The sequence below is a fragment of the Xiphias gladius genome, chromosome 4 (genome assembly GCF_016859285.1).
Source record: "Xiphias gladius isolate SHS-SW01 ecotype Sanya breed wild chromosome 4, ASM1685928v1, whole genome shotgun sequence".
Classification (NCBI taxonomy): Eukaryota; Metazoa; Chordata; class Actinopteri; order Istiophoriformes; family Xiphiidae; genus Xiphias; species Xiphias gladius.
In genome coordinates, this window is record NC_053403.1 from 14,574,705 (window position 1) to 14,583,935 (window position 9,231).

Below are 9,231 nucleotides of genomic sequence, written 5' to 3' on the forward strand. Positions count from 1 at the left end.
GGCCTTAGGAAAAATCTTCCCAAAGGAAGCTGGTACTCTGTATCTCTCTTTCATTTATCCTCTCATCACTCCTGAGAGTATTCTCATTAATCAATTGCATCATGTCGGAGTGCTAACAACGCTAATAGGAGCTGATGATCAATCCTAATTGGTCTCTTCAGAGCGCCTGTTCGCTGTTTGAGAATGTGACTGTTAGCTGGTGCCTCAGAACCCTAATGAGCTATTCATCTAGTGTCACCGCACCCAAAGGTCAGCCTCCTCATATATCACACCAGCTTCCCAGAAACAAACACACAGATATACACTCACACAAAATATAAAATGAGCAATCGCACAGACAATGGCATTGACATCTGCATAAAACACGTCTCGTCCAGTAATAGGTGGATTTTCAAGTAAATGAAAGTTCACATGCACACACACATGCATATTGGAATGCCTCACGTCTTCCCATGTCTGCACACGAGCCATCTTAATGGTGCTGAAGTCAAATATTTTACGGAGGAGAGTGTTATCTGTATTAACCATGACAGTCAAAGATGTTCTGGCCACACTGTGTACTGATAAAAGAGATGAGAGAGAGAGAAAAGTCTGACTGACTGTACAAACAAACACATTCATTTGTATGTGTTATAGTGAATTTGTGCAAATGTTGAACATTCAAACTGAACAACTCTTTGCTTAATGTAAACAGTAACTGGTTAATGTGGGCGGAAAATGCTAATTGCAGTGGCAAAACGCTAATCTCGCCTGTGCTATATGCACAGAGCACAGTGATGGCATTAACATGTTACATACACACTGTACAGTCAACCCCATCCATAAACATCACACACAAACACACCCACATGCACAAAATGACAGAAAGGGGAAAACTTTGCGGAACCAGTGAGCAATCAGTGCACCAGGTCCACCATAAGAGAAAAAATAACATCAAAGATGGAACCTGCTGATATAGGAAAGGGAACACAGTCACGTGTATATGTCTAGACTCTGTGTGTGCGTGTCTGTGTGTGTGTGTGTGTGTGTGTGTGTGTGTGTGTGTGTGTGTGTGTGTGTGTGTGTGTGTCAGCTGCTTCCCACAGGCTGAGGGCGAAGCTGCTTGTAGACGCCAACTGTATGTCTGTAGTTCAGTTTTTCCAGTTGGATGGTTAGAATAAGGATTTGGTTTAAGGGAAAGCTGTTCCAAGATCTGTGTCCATGAAGGAAGAAATCCTCCATCTGACTTAAACCCCCCCAGCACTCACTCACACACACACACACACACACACACACACACACACACACACACACACACACACACACACACACACACACACACACACACACACACACACACACACGTACAGTTCTCAGTTAATGTAATGCTTCAGTAGGATGAGAATCAGGCGCTGAGGGCATGACCGGCAAACAGGCTGCAGGTTTTCTTTTACTGCAGAGAGGGGAGGGAAGGAGACAGAAAGAAATATTACCTGACACAGAGAGAAGGAAGGTGATGGCATACGTGTGACACCATTCCTCATCTCTCTCTGTCTCTGCCCCCTCGTCTTTCTAATCCTCATTTTAATTTTCATCATCCTGGATGTAGCAGCCACCTCTGTAACCCCTTTCTCACTTATCTTCCTTCTGCCCCCCCCCCCCTTCCCCTCTCTCCCCATCTTCCAATTTCTATGTTTCTATGTTATCATCATTATGTCCTCTATCTCCTCATCTACAACACCCAGCCCCCATTACCTGTCTCTCCTTGGCTGTCTGTGTTTGAGGTTGTGGCAGTGAGAGGGACTTTCCACTAAATAGGTTCAACAAGGAGTTGCTTGTGAATATGTGTGCCCTGCCTCTACTATGCAGATGGTACAGCTGTGTGTGTGTGTGTGTGTGTGTGTGTGTGCATAAAACAGACAGAATAAGGGGAAAACAGAAAGAGCACTTCTAAGCATTCCTGTGCAAGAACTTAACTAACTTGGTAATAAATCCAGGAAGCCTCATGTTAAGCGGTTACTGTAAACACACAGTCATGCATGGGAAGCTAGGCTGGGGAAAGCGGGCTTTACAGTTATTATTTTGATATATGTGTGAGCAAGCTCAAAAGCACATACATATGCAGCACACCTATAAGCACCACCACGTACACATGACCCCGGGCAAGAGCTTTTTTTTCCTTTCTTCTGTCCTCTGGTTATCAATATCTACAGTGCACACACCATCGCTGAGCTAGCATTCCCCTCATTCTTTCAATTTACTGTGTGATTAGTGTACAATGTGTACAGCTCAGGGCTTTGTTCTCTATGATGGGTCTATCAGGAGAGTGTAAATCAAATACAAACAGATTAGAAGTAATTCATAAAAGAGACAAAACATTTACAGATATTAAATGAAAAACAATAAAAAAAAATGAATACTTTGTCATAATAAAAGTGTATTTTTCAAATAGCAGACAGTGACACAAAAGCCAGCAGTAATGTGGTTATATACAGTGCAGCTCTCTTTTTTCACTAAATCTCTCTGATGATTATTATTCATCTGTTATGTGCCGCCACCTCCTGCTTTTCTTTCCTTCTGCCTCATCCTTTACTTTGCTGTATCATATATCCTTTGCCAGGTTTATTCTCACTTGCTTTGGCAATGCATTTTACATAAGATCATAATACACTTTACAATTTGCAGAGAGGCTTCAAGTTTCCATATCACACTTTTTTATAGTTCCATACTCAGGGCTGGCTCTATCTTTTCAGGGGCCCTATGCAAAATCTTGTTTGTGGGGCCCCCTCTCCCTATTTCAAGCACTCATGAGTACAAACCAAATCTCCAATGTATTTCATATACATAGAAATGAGAACAAATGCTTTTTTTTCTAGAAAAATAACACAACCCACCTCAGATTACAAAACTTTCTGCCAATAATGTTTTGATAAATTACCTAACATCAGCTATGTTAGCATTATCAGATATTCCCCACTCAACCTACACTCCATGAATACTAACCTAATCTAAAACACATTATTCTACCTTTACATATAGTATATATGTAAATATAACAAAATACTTATTTATTACAAAGGTTTTGCAGTCAAGTTTACATGGTAGATTTACACATTAGTAGAGTCTTTACTAGCTAAGACTCCCTCAATTTAATGGTGCAAAGCAATTTAATAAATCACTTGTTCGAAAATAACTAGAAAAGCTTTGGAATTACTTCACACACATTTTTGTACTGGATTTACTGAACAGCTGATGCAACCCAATTCAGCTCTTTTAAAAACAGACTCAATTTTACCAAATGTCACAATAGCTTGTTTACGTCATGTTAGTGTTTGAATTGAATAATGCTTCAAAATTCCTGTTTGCATTATATAACCCTTAGTTTGAGTTCTCTTTTTTTAACTTTATTTAACCTTCACATGCATTTAAGATGAGCCTTAAACAAATTCACACCACCTGCCCCGTCCAACCATATGGAGGACAGAATCAAAATTAAAACAGAAAATGGGAAATTTTAAGAGAAAATCGTAAATAACCTATGTAATATAACCATGCAATATGATAACGTTATATTGTGCTACTCAGGATAATCAGGCCATAATTAAACGTTAAATTTGCTTGTGGGGGTTAAATGTCTTGCTTAAGGGCACCACAGTGTCAGTAATGATGGGACAGTGCTGCTCTTTCACTGCTCCTGGTACCAGAAACAGAAAGACAGGCCACTCTCAGTACAAAAATTAAATTAGGCTACACAGTTTCATTGATCCAAGTAATAAGAAAAAAAAAAAAAAGTAAATGCCAGTGTTGAGCCTCACTTCGATTACATCTGTATCCATGACTGAGACTGAAACTTCTGTCTAGACTTTGGAGACAGTGGATGACAAAAACAATCACCACAAAGTCCACTCAGTAGCTGGTCTTGCACATTCGATCGGATCTCCTCAGCAGATGGAGTTTGCCCAGTTGTCATAGAAATGTACATGTTAAATTTGATCTTATTGCCAATTTTGTCTTTTTTTAATTGCACCGTTCACTTTAACAAAGAGATTTAAATGAACAGGGCAATTTCATCTGCTGAGGAAGATCATTTGATACGTATGAAAGCTCCACAAGAATGACCTCATGGATCTATGTCTTTGATGCCATAATGCCCTACGACATAGACTCTGAGTTGCTTTCTTAGGACCACAACATGGTCACAACTGTTGATTTCTTCTTCTACACATCACTATCAGGGATACAGTTTGCCAAGGGAAGTAGTTTTATTTTTATTTGAAAGATATTTACATAACATAATTACAGCTAAAACAATTAGTCAGTCATTGTAATATTTGATTTTAGTCATTGTGAGGCTCCACTGCATTTCTTTGTCTTATGTAACAGCAAATTGAATTGCTTTGTGTTTCAATGCTTGGCCAGAAAAATGTTTTTTTTTTTTCCATTTCAGAGAGATTTTGAGAATTAAAAATTGAGAATTAACTTATTTCAATTAATTTCAATTCAGCTGTTTCTGGCTATATCCTTGTCACACAAATTTGTCCCCAGAGGAAGTTTACTTGTCACCATGACATTTTATATCAGTACATAAAAACATAAAGAGAAGGACAGAGGTAACTTCACTTGAGGCTATGAGGTGACTTCAGCATGGATTACGGTATGGAGGAAATGGAGTCAGAGGTATCTGTTCATGCATTTAAATGACACAAAATTATTCTTGCTCTTGCAACATTATTCAGATTTTAAAATTAGTATGAATTGAATTCGTTTGAGGTTATTCCAAGGGGTCAAAGTGGGCTGGAACCATCCGGAACGGCGTTCTGGCACCTTCAATTAATAAGTAAATAAATCTGAGTATTGAAACAGAGAGCAAGAGATGAGTAGACGCATACAAAAAGGAGAGAAGCGCCTCCTCGCAGATCATCAAACAAAGGTGATGATCCTTTTAACTTCTTTGTTGCAGAAGAAGTGACGCCTTGCTTATCCAGGTACACATAAATAGATTTACGTTGTAAATTCATGAGATTAATATAAAGATCAGCGCTATGTGTCATTTGAAAAAAGAGCAGAGGAGCAGAATTGCATGCTGAACGGCATCTAGAAATGTGCTTCTGGTGTTAACAGCCAGGCTATTGCTCGGATGAGAGTCAGACTGGCCAGTGGGCATACCGGGACAAATCCCTTTGGGCTGTCTTATCGGTGAGCAGATGGACTGTCAAAAAACCCAAACAGTTTATACCGGCCCTGCCTCTCTTTACTGGCATTCTCTGTGCTGTGTGCCTGTCAATCAGGGTGTGCATGAGAGCGTGTAGCCTGCGTACAAGTTTCAATCCTCCCTTCATTTCCACGGGTTTGGGCCTGTTTATTCTGACTGAGGTGTTTATATGGAGCTTTTTTATTCTGTTTTGAGCTTTTAAACTGATCATAATCAGAATATTATGCTCTTTGTAAACTTACCTATTGTCTCTACAGGGAACAGACCAATTAGAGCATGTATATCCTAGCTATTGCTGTATGCAAGAGTTTCTCCTTCAGAATCAACATTGCCTCTGCAATAATTTCAAGGTAATAGTAAAAGAGGTTTGTCAGTGTCATTGAAAGTAAACACATCTCAAGTCAAACCAATTGGGGAACAACATGGCCTCAGAAGAAAAGCATAAATTCCCCCCTCCCTGAATCTTCTGTGGTGTGTCCTTCTCTGTTCATGTGTGCGTTCTGCAGGTGACCGAGTTTCCTTTGCTTTCTTCAAACATGTAACTCCGGTCTGTTTTTTTTTTTTTCCAATCTAAAATTCAGTGTATTTTCTCAACTTTAAATGCAGGACATGATAAGACAGCCTGCACAAACAGAATATTTAGACAATTTTCTTACAAATTCATACAACTGAGACCAAGTGTAACCTTGTTGTTTGATTTTTTATAATCTCTAAATATAAATTACAAACACATTTTTTCAAGCTATTTTGACAGTAATCCATTTTGATGAGCTAGTTTTTTGTAGTTCGTCACAATATATATTGAAAACATTATTTCCTACACATACACCATATATAAAACTCATTACCACACAATCCTCCCTCAGGATTTACACTGTTTCTCTCCATCTTGGCTACTTTAATTATTGTTTATTTTCCTGCTGGTCATTTCATGGATATTGTTATTTCCCGACATGTGTTTCATGCTGTCAATTAGATTCCGTTATCCAGTGCAGTTTTGTCTTTGTCTGTCATCTTGAATTTCCCTCTTGTCTTGTTTGTTTTCAGAGGAGATGTTTTCAAGGGCCTCGCCCACCCCCACCCAGCTTCTTTTTTTTTTTATCACATGTGTAGACTATTGATCTCTCCCTTCTGTTTTTATCATATTTTATGATGTTTTATTTTCTTTGTCACATAGTGACAATAAATGTAAAAGCTCTTCTTTCTGTCTTGCTGTTGTGTGGACGTTGATATACTGTATTACCATTCATGGCTATTTCAATGTCCATTTTCTAATAGTTTCTGTTAGGCTCTTACAATCCTCTTCTGAACTGTCAGTGATTTTTGTCAAATGGCGGAACGACAAATTTAAGCACACTTCAACTGTTACACAAAAAATTTCCCAAACGATGAAGCCGGTATGTCACTCGGACAAACAGAGCTGCCTCTTCTTTCTCAACTCATTCTCCCTCCCTCTGTGATCTCCTATTTGTGTTCCTTGGTGTGTAAGTAACGAATGAATGGGCCTTATGCTCACTCACTTATAATTATGTCTAGTAGCTGCAGCATCCCCTGCCCTATAAAACGCAGTGTGTTCTGCATATGCAACGCTTGTGTGAGAAACAGCAATTCCTGTTTGTGACCAACTGTCAAACATTAATAAAAACTACTATTAGAGCCCAAGGTAAAACATCTACAATGCACTGATTATGAGTAGGTACCTGTGCTTATGTGTGTGTGTCTACCTGTGTGCATTTGTGTGTGCATCGTGTGTGTGTGGGTGTGCAGAATCTGAGGGATATCAGCCCTTGATCCCTAAGCTTTCAGTCAGCCTTCATAAATGAAACCAAGATTCTATTTACATGAGGAAATGGGAAGATCTGCTATCTCTGCTGCTTTGCTGTTTGTGAGCACACACATTCACAAACACGCATACATATACACATAAACGACCACATAAAAAGCCACCAAAAGAAGTGAAAATCCTCAGGTGAGGGGTAACGTACAGACAGCTCAACAGATTCTAGTCAATTATTTGATGAAAAAAAAATTATGGGCAAAGAATCCAATAACTATAGACCAGAGGATTTTCATTCTGTTATGTGTGTGTGCCTGTGAATGTGACTATAATTGGGTTTTGATTGAAACCCCTCTAACCCAAACAAAATGGGTCGCAGTTTAAAAAAGATCAAGTGTGTGGGGTGGAAAGCATCGAGAGCACACATTTATAAACCAACAGGAGAGACTCAGGACATAAAAATAACAATTTGGAAAGTTAAATATGATAAAAACATTGTCATCTAAAGCTGTAAAAATTCCGCCAATAAAAGATGAAATTTTCAAAAGGTCAAAATGGGAACTGAATGCAAAAGTATGGTCAGAATCGACTGAGTCATTAGCTGATGGAGTGGCAATGACAACAAAGCATTGAGAAAGCTACAATTAAATGAGCTGAGACATTAGCTGTGTCAAGACTAATGAAAACCACTATTAATACAAGGCCAAAATTGCCTGTATCATTAGCCGATGTATGACTAATGTGTAAGCAGTATTAATTCAGCACCAAAATTAACCAGGGTGACACGGGGGTCAGTGATGAAACCGTATTTAATAAAGGGGTATGGCGGTAGGGCTGATAACAATGAAATACTTACCTGAGATCTAACATGGAGTCATGGATCCCTGAATTGAATTATTCAACTTTGGGTGTATAGTTTGTAGAATTATGCACCAGGACAACCACTCACCCACTCAAGGTCTTCCTAAGACTAAAGGACTGGGTGGCTGATTTGGTTGTATGAAACCAGTACTTTTAAGTTTGTGTTGCATGTGCCAGCATGCATGCATGTAAGGAAAAGTGAGGCAAAATGTTCTGCTCACCAGGGTTGTCTGTAATTTGCCTGTTCTAAATGACAGACTCTAAACATAAGTCCTCTTCCTCACACACAGGTGACATGGGAATTAAGAGAAAAGGCAAAACAGATACTTGTGATTGGGCGTGATTACTGCCAACCCACCTGACATAGCAGGGCCTTGCTGCTGGGAAGGTCAAACACATTTAAATGCAAATGGCTGCCATTGCCAACAAGTAAAACTTTCAAGTTTAATTACACCTTTTGCCTTGGCTTTCTTACGAGTGACGACCTCTCCTTGTATGGAGAGATTAGACTGTCCCTCATTGAGGGCCGTTTTGTCTGTGTGCCTGTTCTCCTTCAGGCTCTCAGTGCCTGTGTGTCACGCTCTGCTCAAATGGATCAACACAGCTCATGAGCCAAGATTTCCTTTCACATATGATCTCAAAAACTGAAAATGTACTCTCTTACTTTATATGATCAAGCACCATATAAGGATTCATCCCAAGCAACAAATTGGCAACCTTGCAACGTAATGATGAGAGTTGCAGTCAATAAATGTTTTCCATGAGGAGACGCAAAATTGGAAGACATCAGACTGTAGACATGAAGGTTTACATTTGTTTAAATTTATTATTCAGAAGACATTGTCAGAGAGGTCTGACCATAATCTTTATATACAGTCTATGGGTCTGACATACAGTACATGCGTTTTTGACCTGTACATTATATAATTATTGCATTCCATAAATACCACAATGACAGTTAATTGTACACCTACAAACATAGGAATCTGCACTATAAAGCCATCTGCTCAGATCATACAATCTCCACTGTTGCACATACACACAGTCAAACATTCTACACCACAACCACTACACCACACATTATCTCCTGGGATATTAGAAAGAAGCAGAGGGGCCGTACAGAGCTGAACTTGCTGTCAGTTGGGAGCATCAGTAATGAAATTGCATATGCATACAGTAGCATAGGCCACAGACTGGCTGAACTGACAGCACAACAGCAAGGCACATGACAGGCACCACACAGCAAAGAAATATCACAGAGACGAGAGAAGAAAATACAATGCTGAAAGAGAGAGGAAGGGGGGTGGAGGGCAATATAAAAGATGTAGGATGTGGAGAGGGAGGGAGAAAGTCACTGGGAGACAAAAGCATCCCTGCACAGAAATTCTGAGAGACGCGTTTA